Source organism: Aquarana catesbeiana, linkage group LG01, assembly GCF_042186555.1.
Source record: "Aquarana catesbeiana isolate 2022-GZ linkage group LG01, ASM4218655v1, whole genome shotgun sequence".
NCBI classification, from domain to species: Eukaryota; Metazoa; Chordata; class Amphibia; order Anura; family Ranidae; genus Aquarana; species Aquarana catesbeiana.
In genome coordinates, this window is record NC_133324.1 from 710,652,474 (window position 1) to 710,676,618 (window position 24,145).

Consider the following 24,145-nt stretch of genomic DNA (forward strand, 5'->3'; position numbering starts at 1 on the left):
TAATAGGAATCTTCACAATAGTACCTATTACAATTTTCCCATTTCCATTGCTTTATATATTCCTAACAAACATATTTTTCTTAGAGACACTGTCCAGTATATCGATTTAAACGTTTATAGCTTGATCACTTTTGTGATCTTTGATTATCCCTTTTCAATATTACTTTTCATTTAAACTATATATCCTCTGATCAATATCTTACTCTAATTTTATTTTTATTTTTACTTCTGATTTTTGAATTTTATTTTGTTTTTTTGATTCTCTTTTTCCTTATTTTTCCTTTGTAAGACTCCCTGCGTTTAACATCCAGCAGGCTGTCCTAAGTCGCCTTTCATCTCATGCATTGTTAATATACTGCTTTTAGTAAGTATTTACAATTTGAGACCTTTTCTCCTCCTGGCTGGAAGATGTTTACAGCTAAATTCCCTTTTATTTGATTATTTAATTTTTTTTTTTCATATCTCTCTTATTAATGCAATTCCATTGTTTTATAGTCTCACCTTTCTGTCCTCTGTGACTGCACTTTGATGACATCCCGTGGGGGTCCATTGGGAGTGTGGACTCAGGTGTTGGTTATCTCTGGTTGGAAGCTGTTGCAGGGTAAGTGACTTAGTCGGTGGTGCTTGACTTAACACTACGCTCTCATCATAACATACCTGTTTATAAATATTATATTTTTTGATACTCTGCTAATTCATTGTTTATTTTTTGTCTTTACGATTGTATAGTCTTTCACGTTATCTGTGTTACATGTGAAACATGTCGGGCTAATGTGCAATGTATCTATTCTACATGAACCTGCTTTCTGCGACCACCATATTATTATTGTCAATTCATTTTTTCTTGCATTTTTTAACCCTGAATCTGTTAAAATAAAATATCAGTGTTATACTTTTTAAACAATAACTTTTTCTGGATTTTTTTTTTTTTTTGGCACCGTAAAAATCCCCGATACTCCTCTACCTAGATTTACCTATACATTTGGGATGAGGTGCCATTTGATTGGGTGTTTCACCATAATTCAGATCAAGTTTTTGTCTATTGTGTACACCATAGCAAGGCACATATCCACGGCATCCTTATCAAACTTAGTTCATATTATAGGACACTTTATAATATTACTAATCCCCTCACGGTACCTACCAACACAAAGGGACACAAAATAATGGCCCAATACATTTTGAATACGGCCCTTCCAAGATTAGATCAGGATACTGCTAACTTATTGAATATGCATTTCACTACATAGGAAATTCAACAAACAATTAAGGCACTTCCATCGGGTGAGAGTCCAGGCCCAGATGGTTTTTCAACTTTGTTTTATATACAATTTCAGGATGTTTTATCACCAGTTTTGGATACTACATTCAACTCAATTTCAGATTCATGTACTTTTTCTCATCAAACGCAGGAAGCTCATATTACTCTCATTCATAAAGACCAGAAACATCCTGCTGAATGTTCAAGTTATCGTCCAATTTCTTTAATAAATGTTGACCTTAAAATATATGATAAAATAATAGCAGATCATTTACAAGCAGTTATTCCCTCTATTATTGGTTTAGATCAGGTGGGCTTTGTCCCAACTCGAGAAGCAAGGGATAACACTAATAAAATATAATCTCTTATCTCACACTGCCAGCTACAAAAAGTCTCGTTGTGTCTTCTTTCGCTATTTGCGGAAAAGGCATTTGACCGCCTACATTGGGAATTTTTGAAAGCAACATTAGAACAGTTAGGTTTATCTTCAGGTTTAATAAAAAACATGATGGCCTTGTATTCTGCTCCATAAGCTCGTATTAGAGTGAATGGCCTTCTTTCAGACCCGGTTCATTTAACGAATGGAACCCGCCACTTCTGTATATATTGGCAATGGAGCATTTGGCAATGGCCTTGCGTGCTAACAACTCAATACAGGGTGTTGAAATTGTTGGTAAGCAATATAAGATAAGTTTGTTTGCGGACATCTCTTGCTTCACATAACAAATCCAATAATTGCATTTTCGGTGCTTTTGAAGGAATTGGAACTTTTTCGGTACTCTAAGCAATTTTAAAATGAATACGGCAAAATCACATTGTCTAAATATTACTCTTGCGGAGGATATTCAAGTTTCACTTGCTGATAATTTTTCGTTCCATAGGGCACAGTATTTTATCAATTATTTGGGGATTCAGATACCTAGACAACTTTATAAATTGCATGAGCTTAACTACCTGCCACTTGTGAATGTTATGCAATCTCGTCTTAAGAAATGGTCACCACTGCGACACCCATGGCTGGGAAGGATGTCACACTTTAAGATGGACTATCTTTAATTCCTAGATTTCTTTATGTTTTTCGAACAATTCCAATTAGGGTTCCTCGTTCTTTTTTTTAGATTGACCCGTTCTAGATTACTAAAATATATTTGGCCTAGATTCCCGGCCAGACTCAGATATGAAATCTTAGTGAAGAGAAGAGATGCTGGTGGCACAGGCCTGCTGCATCTAGAATTATACCATGCGGCGGCTTTACTTAGTAGGGTGCTAGATTGGTTTCATCATGGATATCTCAATCAGCGTGTTACACTTGTGTCCAACCTAGTGCCTATACCACTGACTTTTCTCCCATGGCTTCTTCCTATTGATCAGCAATGTTAAACACAAGTAAAGCCTTTGATTTAATCTCTGTTGTATGTATGGGATAAATTTATCCCATCATACAATGTATCTTCATGCCCTGGGCCATTGACTCCAATATTGGGTAACCCAGGTTTTCCACCAGGAATGACAGAAAAAAAGTTTTCTTTGCTGGGAACCACTATATCCCTCGCCTATTTGCCATTCATGTATGGATAGAGGCTTGAAAACCATGGGTGAGCTTTGTTCCCACTCTTGCCCAAAGGCAGGTAAATGGCTTCAATATTTTCAGCTATGTCATTTCTATAAAGCAGTGTTTCTCAACTCCAGTCCTCAAGGCGCCCCAACAGGTCATGGTTTCAGGATTTCCATTAGATGAAACAGCTGTGGTAATTACTAAGGCAGTGAAACTGATCAAATCACCTGTGCGAAATAATGGAAATCCTGAAAACATGACCTGTTGGGGCGCCTTGAGGACTGGAGTTGAGAAACCCTGCTATAAAGGACTGAATAGCTTAAGTATTTGTAGAGACTTAACTCAGTTTGAGGAGATGTGCCTTTCTGATTCAAAATGTTCTCATGCATTATCTAAAACGTACGGTATTTTATTATCGTATGCAGTTCCAGATTGCCCTTTCCATGTCCAAGACTGGGAGTGAGAACTAGGTAAAAAAAATTCCCATGAAGAATGGGAAAAGGTGTTTTACCTTATTTTTAAAATAACTCTAATAATGTTATCCTATTCACAGGAACATAACTATAAGATTATGACGAGATGGTACTGCTGTCTGGTCTTACTAAATAAAATTAATCCAGCTATGTCTGACCTATGCTGGAGATGCTGGGAATCGAGGGGCAGATTATTACATCTATGGTGGTCATGTATATTTAAACTCAGCCATGTGGTCACTGGTAAAAATTGGCAGGAGACTCCTGAGGTAGCGCTTCTCTACTTAATTCCTGGGTCAAATAAATCAATTAAAAAGAGAATATTTCGATTTTTTTTTGATGGCAGGATGAGCCTTAATTCCAAGACATTGGAAGTCCCAAATACCAACAATACGGGAATGGGTAGTAGAGATTAACCATATAATGCAGATGGAAGAGCTGATATGTACAGCAAATAATAGTGAATGTAACTTCTGGGAAGTCTGGGCCCCGTGGGTGGAGTTGCTGAAGTCTCCTCAGATGTCATCTTTTTGAAACTGTAACTTTTGGGATCCTGTCTGTTCGATGCTATATTTGATTTTTTTTTTTTTTGTGTTTTGGTGTGTGGACTGTTTGTTGTTGTTTGTTTTTGTTTGGTGGTGTTGTTTGTTCACGTCTTGTGTTTTTTTTTCTTTTTTTATGTGTGCATACATGTATATAAAAATCGGCATTGATAGGGAATATGTCGGCACGTTATATTTAGGAAAATTTCAGTTCTTTATTTTTTGAAAATACAAATGGGAATGGGAAATATAAAACTTGGCTAACTTAAGGATATTTAAGCCATGGTCACTAAGCATAATTATTCCCTTTCTTTTTTTTCCTTTTTCTTTTTCTCTTTGTATTATAGTTGTACAATGCCATTCTTTTCAATAAAAATATATTAAAACGCAAACTTAGTTCACAGGCCAAACGCTAGAGAACGCAGCAGCTGACAGAACTACTAGACACTATCCAAAAGTTAGAACAAGTGAACACAACAAATCCCTCATTAGTCATTAACAACAAGATCTTCCAGGCAAGAAATTAACTTAGATCTCTTCTCAATGTAAAACATGCCAAAAATCTCCTAAAATCACCAGCTAACTTTTACTCATCTGGCAACAAAGCTGGCAAGCTACTCGCAAATCAACTCAATCAACGTAGAGCCATTAGATCATACTACAGTGCCCTATACAATCTACAAGATGACCCCTCAGTTAGCCAACCCTCAGATCCAGTCATCTGAGGTTTTCTAGAATCTTCCTCATCTGAATAAGGACCACTTAACTAAACTCAATTACCCCTTTTCCACGAATAGGTCACTAATAGGGATGAGACGAACACCCCCCGGTTTGGTTCGCACCAGAACATCCCAAACAAGCAAAAAATTTGGAAGAACCCACGAACACCGTTAAAGTCTATGGGACACAAACATGAAAAATCAAAAGTGCTAATTTTAAAGGGTTATATGCAAGTTATTGTCATAAAAAGTGTTTGGGGACCTGGGTCCTGCCCCAGAGGACATGTATCAATGCAGTATTTTTTTTAAAAACGGCCATTTTTCGGGAGCAGTGATTTTTTAATGCTTAAAGCGGAGTTCCACCCAAAAGTGGAACTTTCACTTTAAGTACTCCTCACCCCCCTGACATGCCATGATTGACATGTCATTTTTTGGGGGGGCTGGGTACCTGGTTTGGAGTGCGACTTTCTGTCCCACTTCCTCCTTCCAACTTCTGGCCACCTAGGCAACTCCTAGGCGGCCCCTCCCTCCTGACAATGTACTGGGACACATCACAGGTCCCAGAACATTGCCTGGTCATTGACGGAGCGCAGCACGGCTCGCACATGCACAGTGCGCGCCCGGCTGTGAAGCCTCAAACTGTCACAGCCAGGTGCCTACACTCACAACGTTGGCACCGCCAAGAGGAGGGGCAGAGAACGGAGGCTCCATGCGGCCGCATCCCTGGACCATGGGACAGGTGAGTGTCTGTTTATTAAAAGCCAGCAGCTACAGTTTTTGTAGCTGCTGACTTTTAATAAACTCAAACAACAGTGGAAGTTTGCTTGAAAGTGAAACAATAAAAATGAAATATTCCTTTAAATATCGTGCCTGGGGGCTTTCTACAGTATGCCTGTAAAGTGGCACATTTTTCCTGTGTTTAGAACAGTACCACCGCACAATTACATTTCTAAAGGTAAATTTGTCACTTAAAACTGATCACGGCTGTAATGAATTGTTGGGTCTCGGCAATATAGATAAAAATCATTGAAAAAAAGAGCATGGGTTCCCCTCAGTCCATTACCAGGCCCTTTGGGTCTGGTATGAATATTAATGGGAACCCCAAACCAAAATTTTTAAAAAAATTGCGTGGGGGTCCCCCTAAAATTCATACCAAGCCCTTCGTGTCTGATATTGAAATTAAGGGGAACCCTGCACCAAAATTTTAAAAAAAGGCATAGGGGCCCCCCAAAATCTGTACCAGACCGAGCACACAACCTGGCAGGCTGCAGGAAAAAAAGGGGGGACAAGAGAGCACCCCCCTCCTGAACCATACCAGGCCCTCAACATGGGGAGGGTGCTTTGGCGTCTGACCCCAAAGCACCTTGGGGACAAGGGCCTCATCCCCTCAACCCTTGGTGGTTGTGGGGGTAGCAAGGGGACCCCCAGATACCAGCCTCCCCCCTATGTGAATTGGTAATGGGGTACATGGTAAAAAAGATAAGAGACAGCCCTTTATTAAAAAAAAAAAAAAGTCCTGCGATGTAAATTCACGCCACCCGACAAACCGAAAAAGAAAAAAAAAAAACTGCAACCATTCCGCTTCCATGGGAGGCTCCCGCCGTCTGATGCTTCTTCTCTGTGGCAGCTCTTATATAGCTGAGGGCGGGGCCACCCGGTAACGTAAACGGGTGACCCCGCCCCCCTCTGATGCCACGGTGAAGTCACAGGGAAGAACCCTCACCACGTTGAGGGCATGTGGCCTGGTACGGTTCAGGAGGGGGGGCGCTCTCGTCCCCCCTCTTTTCCTGTGGTCTGCCAGGTTGCATGCTCAGATAAGGGTCTGGTATGGATTTTGGGAGGGACTCCTATGCCATTTTTTTTAAATTTGGTGCAGGGTTCCCCTTGAATTCCATATCAGACCTGAAGGGCCTGGTATGAATTTCAGGGGGACACCCATGCAACTTTTTTTTTTTTTTTAATTTTGGTTCGGGGTTCCCCTTAATTTTCATACCAGACCCAAAGGGCCTGGTAATGGACTGGGGGGGACCCATGCTCTTTTTCTTAATGAGTTTTATCTATATTGCTGAGACCCGGCAATTCATTACAGCCGCGATCAGTTTTAAATGACAATTATTCCTTTAGAAATGTCATTTTGCTGTGGTACTATTCTAAACATGGGAAAAATGTGTCACTTTACAGGCATACTATAGACACCCCCCAGGCATGTTATTTAAAGGAATATTTCATTTTTATTGTTTCACTTTAAGCATTAAAAAAAAATCACTGCTCCCGAAAAAAATGGCTGTTTTAAAAAAAAAAAATTACATTGATACATGTCCCCTGGGACAGGACCCAGGTCCCCAAACAATTTTTATGACAAAAACTTGCATATAAGCCGTTAAAATGAACACTTTTAATTTTTCATGTTAGTGTCCCATAGACTTTAACGGTGTTATGGCGGCTTTCGAATTTGCCGCGAACACTGCATATTGTTCGTTGGTCAGCGAACAGGTGAACACCCGATGCTCATCCCTAATCACTAAAGCCATTTCCATGTTCCCTAATGGGAAAGCCCCTGGCCCTGATGGCTTCTCTGTCGAATACTATAAACTCATCTCCAGCACACTAGCCCCTCATATGTGCCAAGTGTTCAATGTTGCTGTGTCCTCTGGCAAATTCCCTGATTAAATGCTTTCCGCCATTATTGTGACACTTCCTAAATCAGGGAAGGAGCCGATTATACCCCAAAATTTTTGCTCCACCTCACTACTGAATACAGACCTTAAATTACATGTGAGACTAGTGACTCAGAGGTTGGCTCCTATCATACCCCAGCTCATACACCCTGATCAGGTTGGGTTCACCTTAGGCAGGCAGGCACCTGATGCTACTTGCAAAATTATCAATCTGCTCCACCATACCAAATCAAAAAACACTCAGGCCATCTTTGTGAAGTTAGATGCTGAAATGTTCGATAGATTCAATTGAGGATACTTAAAGCACACCCTCTTAAAATTTGGCTTCCAAGGTAACATTCTTTCTGCCACCTTGGCCCTGTACTCTAATCCTACTGCTCGAGACTTCTCCGACGATGTTCTTTCAGATTCATTCAACATCACCAATGGTACCAGACAGGGGTTTCCCCTATCCCCTCTAATATTTACACTTATGATGGAACCACTGTCCCAATGGATACAAGAGCAGGAGAGTATCTCTGGTATTTCCTTAGCTGGCCAGGAATACAAAATCTCTCTCTCTCTCTCTCTCTCTCTCTCTCTCTCATATATATATATATATTTTTTTTTTCATTCACATAGGTGAGAAAAGACAAGATGAACCAAGTCCCCCCCAACCGCAACACCATAATTGGGAAATCAGCCCAAGCCCCACTGAGGATGTGGAGGAAGGAGAGGTGGCTGACATGGGCACCCCACCAGGTGAGTGTCTGACACACCAGCTTACGGTAATCTATGTATGGCTGCATATTTTGTAAATAGCATTTTCTACTCTATTTTAGGTGATCTGGTTGTGCTTGAATCAAGCAATAGCGCCACCCCTGAGGATGTTTCGGAAGTATTCGACATGAGCACCCCACCAGGTCAGTGTCTGAGCCACCAGCTTATTGTAAGGTAATCTATGTATGGCTGCATATTTCTAAACACATCTTTTTTTTCATTCAATTTTAGGTCTGGGTGATCATTTTAGCACAGACAGTGCACAACGACTAATTGGTCAGATAATGGCTTGGAATGAGGAGATTGATTTAATGCGGAATCGGCTGGATCGTATGCAGCAGGAAATGAAGAACATGATCAATGTTTTGGGGAGAATCTAAATGCCCTTTTTCAACCAAAAAAACATTGATCATGTTCTTCATTTGCTTGTTTGCTGACCCCATTCTGGGCCTTCTCTTTTCTCTTGTAAAAAATATATGCCTGTTTTCCCAAAAAAAAAAAAAAAAAAAATAGAAGCCTGTTTTTATAAAATAAAAAACATAAAAAAAATAGAGGCCTGTTTAAAAAAAAAATAATAATAAAGAGGCCTGTTTGTTAAAACAAAAAGAAAAGAAAATATTGTCAAAAAAAGGACCCAATTCTATTGTTAAAAATTTCTAAATATAGATATATTTTGGACTATCAAAAATTTTAACAAACGCATAAGTGAATGTACACCGAATATTAAAAAATCTGTGTAGTGATTAACAAAATGTGTGCTTTCTTCTTTCAATGCTCAGTATCAGTTTGTTTAAAGTTAAAGATTTTTTATTTTGACAAATTAAATATTCTGGGGCATTGCAATGGCCCCCCTACCCATAAAATAATCTACATATTGATCACAAACTTGATGGGCACTTTGGGGGGCCAAGCCAGTACGGACAGTATCCAGGCCTGTCAAATTGTCACTAATAGTAAGTCCGGCCTCAGGCCCAACTGGCAAAATATAATTTGGGGAATGTTTGTTCAAAAAGTTGTGCAGGATGCAGCACGCTAAAATGATGTAATTAAGTTTGTATTCCGCAAGGTTTATCGATGTCTGAAACAGGCGGAACCAGCTGGCCAGAATCCCAAAAGCATTCTCAACAACCCTTCTCACTCTGGCCAGCCGGAAATTAAAAACCCTCCTCTCCGGGGTGAGGGTCCTTTGGGGGAATGGCCTCATGAGGTGCTTGCTCAGAGCAAAGGCTTTATCTGCTATGAAGACAAAGGGGAGTCCTTCCACGTTATCTGCATCAGGTGGCAATCCCAGGCCACCACTCTGGAGACGCTGGTAGAACTCCGTCTGGGCAAATACTCCTCCATCCGACATCCGGCCATTCTTCCCCACGTCCACATACAGAAAGTCATATTGTGCCGACACCACCGCCAATAAGACAATACTATGGAACCCCTTATAATTAAAATAGTATGACCCCGAATGGGGTGGTGGCATGATGTGGACATGTTTTCCATCTATAGCCCCTCCACAGTTGGGAAAGTCCCAACGGGTGACAAAATGGGATGCCACAGTCTGCCATTCCTGTGGCGTTGAAGGAAACTGGGGAATCAAACAAGAAACCAAAAATCAGTAATTTTGAAAAGAACATTGCAAGAACATTACACTTAAAACAATTTTGCCCAGCATCAGTATAAAAGTAAATAATTGAAATCTTCTTTAATAAATAATATGGAAAGGCACACTTATCAGATTGCTCACCCCCTCTGATGGCACATTGTTACATTTGAGGGGGTGGTGAAATTAGAAATTAAGTTTAAGGACACGCAGGGTTTGATTGACTAAAGGCTACAAGACTGTCCAGTTTGAAAAGTGCAGTTGTTGCACTCTGCAAGTGCAGTTGCTCCACAGCTTAGTAAATGAGGTAAGGTAAAGGGCTTCATGTTGCAAGGAGTACCCAATCACATGCAAGGGCAATTAATCCAAACACTTTGTGGCTTGCACATGATTGGATGATGGAAATCAGCAGAGCTTCTGCTCATTTACTAAAGCCCTGGAGCAAATGCACTTGCAGAGTGCAAATGCATTTTGCAAAGTGCAACATATATTTGCTTTTTTTAAAATCAACACCACAGAACATTATAGCAAATTATTAGGGAGGGAGGGGATTGGAAATCGAGTTAATGACACACACACACACACACACACTATTTGGATGGAGTTTAGGGGAAAAAACTACAATGCAGCTGACAAAATACATTCAAAGTGAGTAGACTAGGTGGATATGTGCCCAGCATTGCATGCTGCGGAGGTTAGTGAAGGCAAATATACATGCAGGACAAAAAAGAACATGAAAAAATTACAGCATGCATGAGGACAAAAAGGGGACATTCACACTATATTGCAATGATGGTAAGTAGTGTGAGTTAAGAAATACATTACATTATCAAACATTAAATAAAATAACGTGATGCTAATAAAGGATAAAATTCTTACCTTACTATACTCCTTCTGCAGGACCTGAATGATGGCAGAACAGGTCTCTGGGATAATGATCCCCAGAGCCTGGGGGAGATGCCTGTCGAGAACTTAAGGTCCTGCAGGCTTCTCCCTGTCGCCAAGTACTGCAACGTTGCGACTAGCCTCTGCTCCGGAGTGATGGCTTGCCTCATGCAGGTATCCTGCCTGCTGATATAAGGGGTGAGCAAAGCCACCAAACAGTCAAAAACGGGGTCTGTCATCCAGAGAAAGTTCCTGAAATCCTCAGGATTATTCTCACGGATCTCACGGAACAATGGCATGTGACAGAATTGGTCACGTTGGAGCAACCAATTCTTCGTCCATGAACTCCTCCTCCCCTTGTTCATGGACTGGTCTTGGGCTGAAGAATTAACTACAGCACCAAGCACATACAATGCATGAGCTCTACGACGAGTACGTACAGGTAACATGGCTTCAAAATGGTCGGCTGGTCAGAACGCACTTAACAGAACGCACTGAAGAACAGCAAGGCCTGTGAAGAGCGACCTGAAAATCAGCAACTAGCGGACAATAAAACAAAGATTGCTCAATGCCAACTGACCAAACGCACTGAAAAGCAGATACAAACCTCACAAGCACAGACTGAACAACAGTTAAAACGAACTGAAAAATATGAGTCTCACAAGCGCAAATCATCTCTCACCAAACTTCTACTAACACAAGATAAAGACGAGATTAGCAGAAGGAGCCCAAAGGGTGTCGTATGGGCTATTGAACTTCCATTTTATAGTCTCGTCGGACTTGGTGTACGTCACCACGTACTAGGCTGTCGGACTTTTGTGTGATTGTATGTAGGCAAGTCCGTTCATTAGAAAGTCTGCTGCATGGTGTGTGTCAATTTACTCAGTGTAGGAGTACCAGCTTCTACTAAGATATCCCTTCAATTTGAATGCCCCTTTAAATGGGTTTCTGCCTCCATGCCATAGGTATATCCCTAACATTTCCATCCTCTAATCTATTCTCCTGTAACCACACTCCCTTCCTTAATATCCGTAAACAAGACCTCCAAACAATAAGCAAGCAACACCTTTCATGGGCAGGTAGAGTGGTCGCGTTTAAAATGATAACACTTCCGAAGCTCTTATACCTATACAGGACCTTACCCATAACAATTCCATATTCCTTCTTTAGCTCCCTTAAACAAATACTAAGCTCCTAGGTTTGGCTAAATAGGAAACCGTGCTGCCCATACGCCACAATTATCAGACGCAGAAGTGCCGGAGGTACGGGCCTCCCTGATGTAAAGGATTATTACCTGTCAGTAATTTTGCACCAGCTCTGACATTGGTTCACTCCCATTTTCAACAAACAATGGAGGCATATAGAGCAAGCTTTTGTTTCTAAAGGTTATTTAAGTACCCTTCTACTGGTCCTTTCAGTGTCTAGCACAATACAAAAGACAGACCACCCAACAATTACGGCTGCTTTGTCAACATGGAAGATATTCTCTCGAGAAACTTCAGTGGAGACATTAGATACTTACATCCCAACTCCCCTGCAAATTTGTACATTTTTAATACCTGACCTGTCCCTTAAACACTAGTCAACCCTTACTCAAAAGCAATTATCAATACTAGTGCAGAATGATAAACTTCTCCCATTTTCCACTCTACAGTCAAACTACAATATACCTCTTCAGAGCATATTTACTTATAAAAAAAAAACAGTGAACAAATATCAGCGCTGACTGAGATAAATATAAATGTAATAAGCAGCCAGCATAGTTTGTTGATTCATCAAACACAAGTAAAAAAGATCAAAAATGCAGCGCTAAATAAATATGATAGTCCATAAAAGGCCATGAAGAGTAGAGATGAGATGAAACCTCCACCAAAACTTCCGCGTGCAAGGGAAAAGCACACCACACCCAAGTGCTGTCAATCTGCTTACCAGAAGAATATAAAAAACAAGCGATGTATTCATATAGTGCAGAGGCTCAGTCAGTGTTTCCAATTGGCACACTCCATCACAGACAGACAGATTAAGTTGTCACGTATCACCAGGGACTCAGTGGCCACGCCTCGGATGATATCCACATAGGATGAAACATGTCAGGCTGGCCGATGCAAGCACGCTTTTGAGCCGCGGATTACTTTTTTCCTTTTAGTGATGATGTTCTATTGACACCTGTAAGTAGACTACAATAAAACGTGTATTTTACCCATACAGGCTTCACTATTGTTACTTTCTTCTTATTGGGTTACCCTGCTGTTGATCACATTAATCACTCATCGTCTCATGTGAATCCTGAGTCACTGGTGATACGTGACAACTTAATCTGTATGTCTATGATGGAGTGTGCCAATTGGAAACACTGATTGAGCCTCTGCACTATATGAATACATCGCTTGTTTTTTATATTCTTCTGGTAAGCAGATTGACAGCACTTGGGTGTGGTGTGCTTCCCTTGCACACAGAAGTTTTGGTGGAGGTTTCATCTCATCTCTACTCTTCATTGCCTTTTATGGACTATCATATTTATTTAGCGCTGCATTTTTGATCTTTTTTACTCATATTTACATATAGGCAAATTGCTTCATACCTACATAAACATTCAATTCCAAAAGTTTATGTACCTAAAAAAGCATGGACCTTTTGGGCCTCAGACTCCTCTCATATGAAGGGTATTGCACTCTTCTATGACCTTCTACAAGCCAAAGGCACATTTATAAAGAGCTCAGCTCTTATGAGATGGGAACGCGACCTAAAAATCTTTCCGTACCACAATGGCGACAAGCAATCCACTACAAACTTAGCTCCTTTAAATGTGTTAATTACTGGGAACTGTCAGAGAAAATACATCACAGATGGTACCTGACCCCAGTACAAATGTACACATTCGCTAATCTAGATGACGATTAATGCTGGCGAGGTTGCTCACAAACTGGGTCACTACCCTATATTTTGTGGGAGAGCCCGCATATATTTCCCTTTTGGAAAAAGGTATTCACCGTTATTTCTGAAGTGACTGGTATCATAATAAACCCTTCACCCTCCCTCGGTATTCTTAGCATTGGAATTGATAACTTCCTGCCCAGTCTCAGAATTCTGGTCATGCACATTCTGTTTGCAGCTAGATTGCTCACCATGCACAAATGGAGACAGTCCTTGGTTCCACACCTTTCTGACCTGATATTCTAACTGAATCAAACAAAAAATAACACAGTGCTATGTGTAGAGAGCTTACCTGTGTTCATTTCTGTACATGAGAAGTGTTCAGTGACTCTCCCCCCTCCCCCCATTGGCTGGACGAGACGCTGACATGAACTTTGAATGAGGGAGGGGAGAGGGGGGGAAGGAATTCAGAGGACACAGGAACATCAAAGCCCAGGGGAGAGGTTTTGGATTCTCGCTCTCGCAGAGGAGAGCTTGCAGATAACAGCCAGAGAAAGGTGAGGAGACTTCATTGCTTGTATCACACGGTCTCTCTGCTTCTGGGTTTTAGCTGGGGACATGCTGCCATGGAAACAGAGACATGTGAAGAACGTGCTCATTCTAGATAGCAGCCTGGGTGTGCACCTCTTCACTGAATACATCCTCATGTCCTCCAGAGGGAGAGAGTGAAGAAGTGGCTTCATTGTGGAGCTGTATCCACCCCCTGGAAACTTTTGAACTGAGAGAAAACCATTAGAGGCTGATTCTGGACACTTCAAAAGACTATTCTGCAAAAACTAAAGGGCTGAAGAAAGAAATAAATGCAATGCAAGTATGAGGGTATTATGAGAAACCCGTGAAGAAGATTACAGGAAGGAAGCTGAAAAACCATACAGGTGGTTTAGGGAGAGAGGTTACCCTCATAAGACTATCAGAATGAAAAAAAGGAAGCTTTGGAGAGCAGCTCAGATGACCTGTTACGCACTAGGAATCTCTCTCTGATCCTTTTGCCTATGGACCCAGTGTGAGTGATTACCTGTTACAGGTCTTAATTGGAAGAAGTGAGAACCATTCTTAAAAGGCATTGGCACATTATGACTGTAAGAGGACTGTCAGAATGCGCCCGGCGCACACACGTGAGCATTTACGGGCATCGGCAGATTTCCCCACGTACCAATGCACATGCCCGTGCACGTTGCACTGCATGCACGTGCAGGAGCGCACCCCTGGCTCTGACTTCTGGAAAGTGCTGATTGATCTTCAGCTGTGTCCTGAGATTCTAAGCCCTGATGCTTTCATCAGGGCTTTCCTGATGACCTCGCTCCTGTCTCCTGCTTGACTCCATGCTGTTTCCAAGTACCTTTGCTGGCCGTCCATCCTCTCAGCTTTCCTGGTTCCAGTTCTTCAACAGAAACCCTGCCTGCACTTCCAAGTCTGCAACACCTTCTGCAAGTTCTGCACGCAGCATTCACAGGCACTCGTGCTCCTCCTGATCCTTGCCACCATCTGTTCCACCTCCAGTGGGGCTTGGGTTGGAGATACAATAGACTTCTACCAGGTATGTGACAGTATCAATCAGCCACAATTGGAGTCTGAAAGGGAGGCCTCTCCACCAGAGGACATTTACAGATCTCTGCACTATCCAATATTGTGAAGAAGCTACAAGAAAATCTGAGTCGCATGGAAGAGCGACTTCCCTACGATGAGAATGTCGCATTGGCCTGTGCTCCGCTTTTGGTCTCTGATTCATATACCCAAACAGAGCCCGGCTTGTTCCATGAGGCTGCTTCCACTCTTGAACCCAGGGTTACTATCCCTGAGCGTTTCTCCGGAAATCGCAAGAAGTTTTGAATATTCCGGAATTCCTGTGAGCTATATTTCTCCCTGTTACCCCGGACCTTCACGTCTGAAAACATCAAGGTGGGGTTTATCTTTACGCTACTATCGGATGAACCACATTCCTGGGCTCATCATCTCCGGGAACAACATGACCCTGTCCTGACAACTACGGATTCTTTCTTTTCAGCCATGGCTCAGCTTTATGCAGATCCCTTCTACCAGCAGACTGCCAAATCCATGCTTGGCGAATTAGAGCAAGGTCCAAAGCCTGCTGAGACTGCCAGACTTCTTCCGGCCACCACAAATTCCTCCATTTGGATATCATAACCTCTCCCATGTTCCCGGTTATCCTTGGCATTCCATGGTTGAAGGCACATAATCCTCACATTAACTGGCTTACCGGAGACATCTCCTTCTCGTCTGACTACTGTCAGATTCCCTGCCTACCTGACAAGACTTTCAATACCACACCCCTCCTAGGTATCCTCCCTGACCATGAAACCTCTAATTTGGTCCCTGCTGCTTATCATGAATAACTGGATGTATTTAACAAGAAAGGAGCGGACACTCTTCCTCCCCATAGAACATATGATTGCCTTATTGAACTGCTACCAGGGGCCGAGATCCCATTTGGGCAAATTTATCCCCTCTCTGAGCCTGAACTAGAAGCCCTGCGGATGTATATCAATGAAAGCCTTGAAAAACAGTTAATCCGGCCCTCCACTTCACCAGCAGGGGCCGGTATTTTCTTTGTTGAAAAGAAAGACCATACCCTGAGGCCCTGTGTGGACTATCGTGACCTTAACAAGGTCACTGTTAAAAACCTTTACCCTCTGCCTCTGATCTCTGAACTTTTTCAAAGGCTGCGTGGGGCACGAGTGTTCTCCAAATTGGATCTGAGAGGTGCTTATAATCTTGTCAGAATTAGGGAGGGAGATGAATGGAAGACAGCCTTTCCGAACACGCTTTGGCCATTTTGAATATCAAGTCATGCCATTCGGACTTTGCAATGCCCCTGCCACATTCCAACATCTGGTGAATGATGTTTTTCGGGCTTCCTTGATTTATCCGTCATTGTGTATTTGGATGACATTCTTATATTCTCTGAAACTCTAGAATCCCATAGGACTCATGTAAAGAAAGTACTGGGTCGACTGAGGGAACACTGCCTTTATGCAAAGGCTGAGAAATGTGACTTTGAAAAACCAACCATACATTTCCTGGGACTTGTCATCTCTGCTGACGGTATCTCCATGGACCCACAGAAAGTCACTTCCGTCCTGGAATGGCCTGCCCCTGCCGACAGGAAAGCTGTTCAGAGATTTGTGGGATTCGCCAACTTTTACAGAAAATTTATCAAGAACTTTTCTGGCATCATTACTCCCATCACTCAGTTAACAAAGCATCATGTTCCTTTCCGATGGACCCCTGAAGCTCAAACAGCTTTTGAACAGTTAAAAACTTTATTCACGTCAGCTCTTATCTTGAAGCATCCTGATCCATCCTTAGCCTATGTTTTGGAGGTGGATGCCTCTGCGAGTGCACTGGGGGCTATTTTGTCTCAACGCCAAGGTCCCAAATCTTTGCTCCATCCTGTGGCCTTTTTCTCTAAGAAATTAAATCCTTCTGAAAGGAACTATGATGTTGGAGACTGAGAATTGCTGGCTATCAAGGCTGCGCTTGAAGAATGGCGCTACCTCCTGGAAGGAGCAGCTCACCCCATCCTCATCTTCACGGACCATAAAAATCTTGAGTACTTGAGGACGGCTAGACGACTAAGACCCCGGCAGGTAAGGTGGGCACTTTTCTTCTCTTGTTTTATGCTCCATATAACTTATCGTCCTGGCTCAAAGAATGGTACACTGGATGCCTTGTCCCGCATGTTCAGCGACCCAGTGGTATCCTCAGAACCTGATACTATTCTACCAGCCAAAAATGTTTTACTTCTTCAGACGAATTTGATGTCTCAGATAAAAGCAGATGTGGTAAACCAACCACCTTCCAAAGATCTGGCTCTTCAATTGAGGGATGGTCTGTATTTTCATAAGAAGCAAATCTTTATCCCTGAGCAATTCAGAGTTGCTGTCCTGAGGCGATGTCATGACCACCCCTTAGCGGGCCACTTTGGGATTCACAAGACGGCCGATCTGATCTCCCGTACATTCTGGTGGCCAGACTTGATGCAAGACTGCAAAAGATATGTTAACTCTTGTGTGACATGCCTACGGAATAAGACAGACAGAGCCAGAACTTGGTGCCTACTTGAGCCACTCCCTGTACCTGGGAAACCATGGAGCATTATCTCCATGGATTTCATCGTGGAGCTCCCCCCATCCGAAGACTTCACTATCGTGTTTGTTGTGGTGGATCGCCTGACCAAGATGGCCCATTTTGTACCCCTACAAGGAACTCCTTCAGCCACAGAGACTGCCTCAGCTTTGATCAAGGAGATTGTAAGGTTACTTGGTGTCCCTGATGGTATCATCTCTGATCGTGGGATGCAGTTTATGTCTAGATTTTGGAGGGCATTATGCTAAGCAATGACCATTGAACTCCGCCTCTCCACAGCCTACTATCCACAAACTAATGGACAGACTGAAAGAACCAACCAAACCCTCGAGCAGTACTTACGGTGCTTTTCCTCTTTTGCACAGGATGACTGGCTATCACTTCTTCCACTGGCAGAATTTTTATACAATAATTCCATCCACTCTGCAACCAAGCAATCACCCTTTTTTGCCAATTATGGGTACCACCCCTCTGTCTTACCTGAGCTAGCCATTGAATCATCTGTACATGCTGTACAAGACAGATTAAACTTCCTCAGTACTAATAACCAATTACTGCAAGATACAATCTCCAAGACTCAGGCAAGCAATAAAAAGTTTTTCGACAAGAAGAAGAAAGGTAATCTGAACCTTAAACCTGGAGACAAGGTCTGGCTTTCCACAACAAACTTGAAACTGAGCTGTCCTTCAAGAAAACTTGGCCCAAAATATTTGGGACCCTTCCCAGTCAAAAGGAAAATGAATGCAGTAGCATTCGAGTTGGTGTTATCCAAGAATCTAAAAATCCACCCTGTATTCCATGTCTCTTTGTTGAAACCAGCTGTACCAAATCCATTTCCAGATGGGGTTTCTGAAATTTCTCCTCCGCTGCTCATCGAAGGGAATGGGGAATTTGAGGTGGAAGCCGTGTTGGACTGTAGAAAAAGGCATAACCAAACACAGTTCCTCATTAAATGGAAAGGCTATGGGTTGGAAGAGAATTCCTGGGAACCAGCTTCAGATGTGCATGCTCCCAAACTAGTGCAAGCCTTTTTTCAATGCCACCCAGAGAAAAGACACTTGAAGGGCATCCGGAGGCTGCCCTTAAGGGGGGGCAATGTAAGAGGACTGTCAGAATGCGCCCGGTGCATGCGCGTATTCGTGGGCATCGGCAGATTTCCACGCGCACCAATGCGCATGCCCGTGCGCGTTGCACTGCGTGCATGCGCAAGAGCACACAAATGCCCACAATTGGTGCCAGACAGCCTATTTAGGGGTTGCTCTGCCTTTTGGAAAGTGCTGATTGATCTTCAGCTGTGTCCTGAGATTCTGAGCCCTGTTTGTCTGACCTGATTTCCTGTTGCTGAACCCTGGCTTTCCTGACCCTGCTTCTGGACTCTGATTACTCTGATTACCGGTTTCTGATCCTGGCTTCCAGCTTGACCCTGCTCCTGTTTATGCCTTGGTACCTCGCTGCCTGCCCATTGCTGAATCCGGCTTTCCTGATGACCTCGCTCCTGTCTCCTGCTTGGCTCCACGCTATTTCCGAGTACCTTTGCTGGCCGTCCATCCTCTCAGCTTTCCTGGTTCCAGTTCTTCAACAGAAACCCTGCCTGCACTTCCAAGTCTGCAACACCTTCTGCAAGTTCTGCACGCAGCATTCACAGGCACTCGTGTTCCTTCTGATCCTTGCCACCATCTGTTCCACCTCCAGTGGGGCTAGGGTTGGAGATACAAGAGAGGCCAACCTCATCATTTCAGAATCCTACCAGGTACGTGACACTGACAATTGCAATTGTACAATTCTGCAATTGTGGGCCCAAGACTGTTAATGGTTGCAAAATGACCCAGGAATTTGAATGATGATCTGGTCCACTCAGAATTCATATGGAAAACATCAAGGAACTGGTTTGCTGACTTGACAAGAGTAACAGGCATTTTCCCATGTGGACATTGCCAAATTTGTTACTGTGTGGAGAAGTCCAGTTTGTTCAATGATGCAGACAGATCTAATCCTTGCCATATTAGGCAATCTATCAATTGTAGCATGAAACACCTCATTTATATCTTGGAGTGTCCACGCTCCAAATTTTATGTGGGTAAGAGCAAATGACTCAAAGTCCACATCTATGAACACATTGGACGCATTAGCCATCAATAGTATATTAACTCAACACTTAGCCAAGTTTCATGAAGGAAAGCCAGATGGATTGAGAGTCAAGGGCATCTATGCCCTAAATCTATCTAGTCGAAGAGGTGACTTTAATACTGTCCTTCTACATAAGAAAAATAAAAGGATTTACAAACACAGCACACTAGTCCCAAAAGGGTTAAATTCTGAACTAAATTTACAAGTCTTCCTTGATCTGAAAAATCTGTGTAAATCTTCCCCCTACTATTTCTGATAGAGAGATAGAGAGATAGGGAGATAGGGAGATAGGGAGATAGGGAGATAGGGAGATAGGGAGATGGAGATGGAGATATTCTCTTGAACTTTGGCAGAACCAAAAACATCCACGTGTGTGCCTTAAGGTTAATAACAGTGACTGATCAGTAATTATGGTGGCCCTTGTTGGTGTGATATAGAGTAAAAAAAGCAGTGAGGCTTTTTAAGCCTGACCCACAGGCTCCACCCTGGCCTGACGAAGCTTGTGGTACATGGCGGGCAAAACGCATTGACATGTGACATCATCGCATCCGAGCTCCTGGGTCTTCCATTCATCCTGCCACCAGACCACCACTGCTCTGATATTTGGGAGCTGTATCTCAAACCATTGGAGAGATTAATCAGAAGGCTTATGTACCAGAACTCCACTACTGACAAGTACTTATATGCAGTGGTGAGAGCATTCTAGTGGGACACTGTATTATCTATTTAGAACTTGGAGTTCCATTGGGGATGTTTAGCAAGAGGCTGACAGGACTTCATTGTCCTCTGTTTGATACTACTTATTTGGTGGGCTCCTTAAGCACTAAACTTTTTTTGCACAATGTTAATTTAGTTTCAAGGACAGCACCATTAATTGTATTTTTGTGGGGAGTCAGTGATCCATAAGGTACTTTGAAGGTATAAGGGAAGTTGCACCCTCTGTTCTTGTGTGTCTTCTTTTTTAAAAATTTGTTGAGTTGATGCAGTATAACCAAGAATGTGCTAATGATCTTTAATATCATATGCAGGTTGAAACACAGTCATTAACTGAAACAGAGATAGCTGTATAGGAGGCTTAAAACTGGGTGAGGAACAGCAAATCTCTTATACTAAGGTGAGGTTATAGAAGACAGTTTCATGCCACAGGTCATACACCATGGCAAGCCTGAGCACAGCAGCACAGCAACAAGACCCACAATAGTTATACTGCATCAGAAAGGTTTCTCCCAGGGAAAGTTTTCACAGCAGACTGTGGTTTCAACATGTGCAGTTCAAGTTCTTTTGAAAAGGCACAAAGAAATGGGCAACACTGGTGACCATAGATGCAGTGGTCAGCCAAAGAAACGTAATGCAGTAGATGAAAGACACATCATGCTTACTTCCCATCGAGATCAGGAGATGTCCAGCAGTGCTATCAACACAGAACTGGTGGAAACCAGTGGGACCCAGGTACACCCATCTACTGTCCTGGGAGGTCTGGCCAGAAGTGGCCTTCATGGAAGAATTGTGGCCAAAAGGCAACACCCCCAACTTGAAAACAAGGCTGAGTGACCCCACTATGCAGGAAAACATAGGAACTGGGGTGCAAAAAATTGAAGCAGTTGCTCTGGACTGATGAGTCAAAATGTAAAATATTTGGCTGTAGCAGGAAGCAGTTTGTTTGTCAAAAGGCTCGAGAGTGGTACAATAATGAGTGTCCATAAGCAATAGTGAGGCATACTGGAGGTTCCGTGCAAGTTTGGGCTGCATTTCTGCAAATGTATTTGGATATTTGGTCAGGATCAATGGTGTCCTCAATGTTGAGAAATACAGGCAGATACTTACCTATAAAATAAAGCAGAGGTAGGGTGCTATTACATAAGAGGATTAGAAATGGTAGTGAACAAGGCCCACAAGGCTGAAACGCATTTACATCTGCTGTTACTGTGTCAATAAATTCTGAAGATTTTAAAGAGCAAGCAATGAGTTGCAGATTATCTTTTCTCATAGATACTTATCCATCATACCATACCACCAGGGAGGTGTGTGGTTGGCCCCAAATATATTCTGTAGCAGAACAATGACCTCAAACATACAGCCAATTTTCAGAATTTAGGAACTATCTTCAGAAAAAAAGAAGAGCAAAGAGTCCTGGAAGTGATGATTTGTCTCCCGCAGAGCCCTTATTTAAACATTATAGAGTCTGTCTGGGATTACACGAAGAGGCAGCATACATTCAGAGTAGTACCCCCCAATCTTTTTCCTCTGCATGCCTGATGAAAGAGATTCTGCAATGCTCTGAAATGTTGCACTATGTCCTCTGTGATGTGATTGTTCATCAATAAAGATGTTGGACATCATTTTATGATGCATGTTGTGCTGGTGAATATGTGCATTTGAGCTCCTGAAATAGAACGGTCAATGAAGACTGTAGGTCCACTATTGACTCTGGGAGCCTTTTTAGTCTCATGTGGTTTCTGTCTTTAGATTGTGACAACAGGGTCATATTGATTTGTCACAGTTGTTCTATTTCCTCCTCATGGCAATCTTTCAGGGTAGTAATGTCGTTAGATTGGTGTTCTAATTTAGAGGTCCTTTTATTAATGTCCCTGATTTATTTAATCAAATATCACAAGGTCACCCCCAAGGAGTGTATTTCATCCTCTACTGGTGCTGCTACCTTTGCAATTTTTCAAGACAGTCCTCTCAGGGGCCCCTGCAGCATGGTCTGGCTGGATTTACTCTTTTTTCAGAGTGTTGGGTGCACCATTTCGGCACTGGGTTGCTGCATGGGTGTTCACATTCCTAGTAGAGTAGGCAATGAGAATAAAGCATAGAGCTGGTGTCCTCCTTTTTACTCTTGGCCCAGCACAAAGCTGTTACTTTTTTCCCTACAAAGGGATATAACAAGTGAATGCTCCACTATGCTCTCAACAAAGGCTCAATCAATGTAAAATAAAATTAAATTATGCAGTTTGTCAGCTTTTCCTTTGTTTTTGCTACAAAAGCCTCCTTATTGGCCCATCTTAATCTAGGCATAGACAGATCTAAATCCAGCTAGTTTAGCAGGGACCGGACAAATTTTGATCTGCGTGTAGCCATCCCTGTTTAACAGAAGTCAATTGTTAGATCAACTTCTGTTGAACAGATATGCTGGAAAACTTTTGCTGTTCAAGGACTGCAATCAATCTCTAACCCACAGGTTTTGCCTTGAACCCAGGGTATCGGTGAACCTGAACCTCATCCCTAATAGGGACATCTCCTGTACTGATGAGATATAACATGTAAATATCAGTATTCTTCATTACCAGCCACATAATTGAACATATAGCTCTAAGTTAGGATATTGTGTTGAATGAGCACAGTTATTGGGTGGTTGAGTCAGAAATAATATGCAAGGCCAAAATGGCTATCTAGCCAAATAGCCATTAGCTAGTGCAAACAATGTCAAGATGGTAAACTGAACATAAGGGGGGTGGCTAAATGGATATCATTAACTGTTTTTCTACATGTTTACCTAATTCACATTTCTATTTTTTTCATAACAGAAAGACCATAATGATATAATAATAAGAACCATGGGTGAGCAGTCTGTTCTTATCAGCCAAAGAGTAACCGTATGAAAACCTGTATTTCATTATTGATCAGTGTATTCTAATGAGGTGCTGCACTGGTGCAGAAAGTGAGTTAAAATATAAAAAGCTATTTTGCTGATGGATATCAGAAAAAAATATGGATATATTATTAATCCCCAAAACATCAATATTTATTTTTTTAACCAGACAATACATAGTACACTTTACAGCAGTTTTATTTTTATGACATGCCAAAAGTCTTTATTTTATTCTACAATAACAATAATACCTCTAAAACTTCAGCAGAAGTCATCTTTCTATACTGTTACAATAAACTGCTCCTGAAGCATGAAAGTCATATCTAATTTAAATATTTTACTAAGAACTACATCTACAGCATTTCTCAGATTTAAAAGGATAATTTCTAGTTTATTTGAGGTCTCAGGGCAAGTAGTTCACAAAATAGGTCACTGGTCTGATTCTTTTTTAGGCTAATGCTGCCTGCAATTGTCAAAACAGAATACATTTTATTTTTTCCTCCAGATAAGGGTAGGTTTTGCTAATGTGTCATGTTTCCTCTTTAGTTCAGGCTGAGTTGGGAATAAATCACCCATTTCGTTTGATTGTGTTGTAGTGAAAGTGGGATGTGCTTTATTTCACCTGTAAAATATTATACACAGCTGAAGACTCATTTTATTTCTAAATTAAGTATGCTTTTGTCCTAATATTTTTTTAGTATTTTTAAAGTATAAGCATTACTTTTATTTTATTTGCACATTTTAACAACATGTTTTTGAAATGTGTTTTTGATAGGGCTACGTAGGGACCAATCTAACAGTGTTATTTTTAATAGTTACATAGTTGGTAATGTTGAATTAAGACAACAGTCCATCCAGTTCAACCTGTGTTGGTGTGTGGGTACATGTAGAAAATAATTTCCCATATCCCCGTATATAT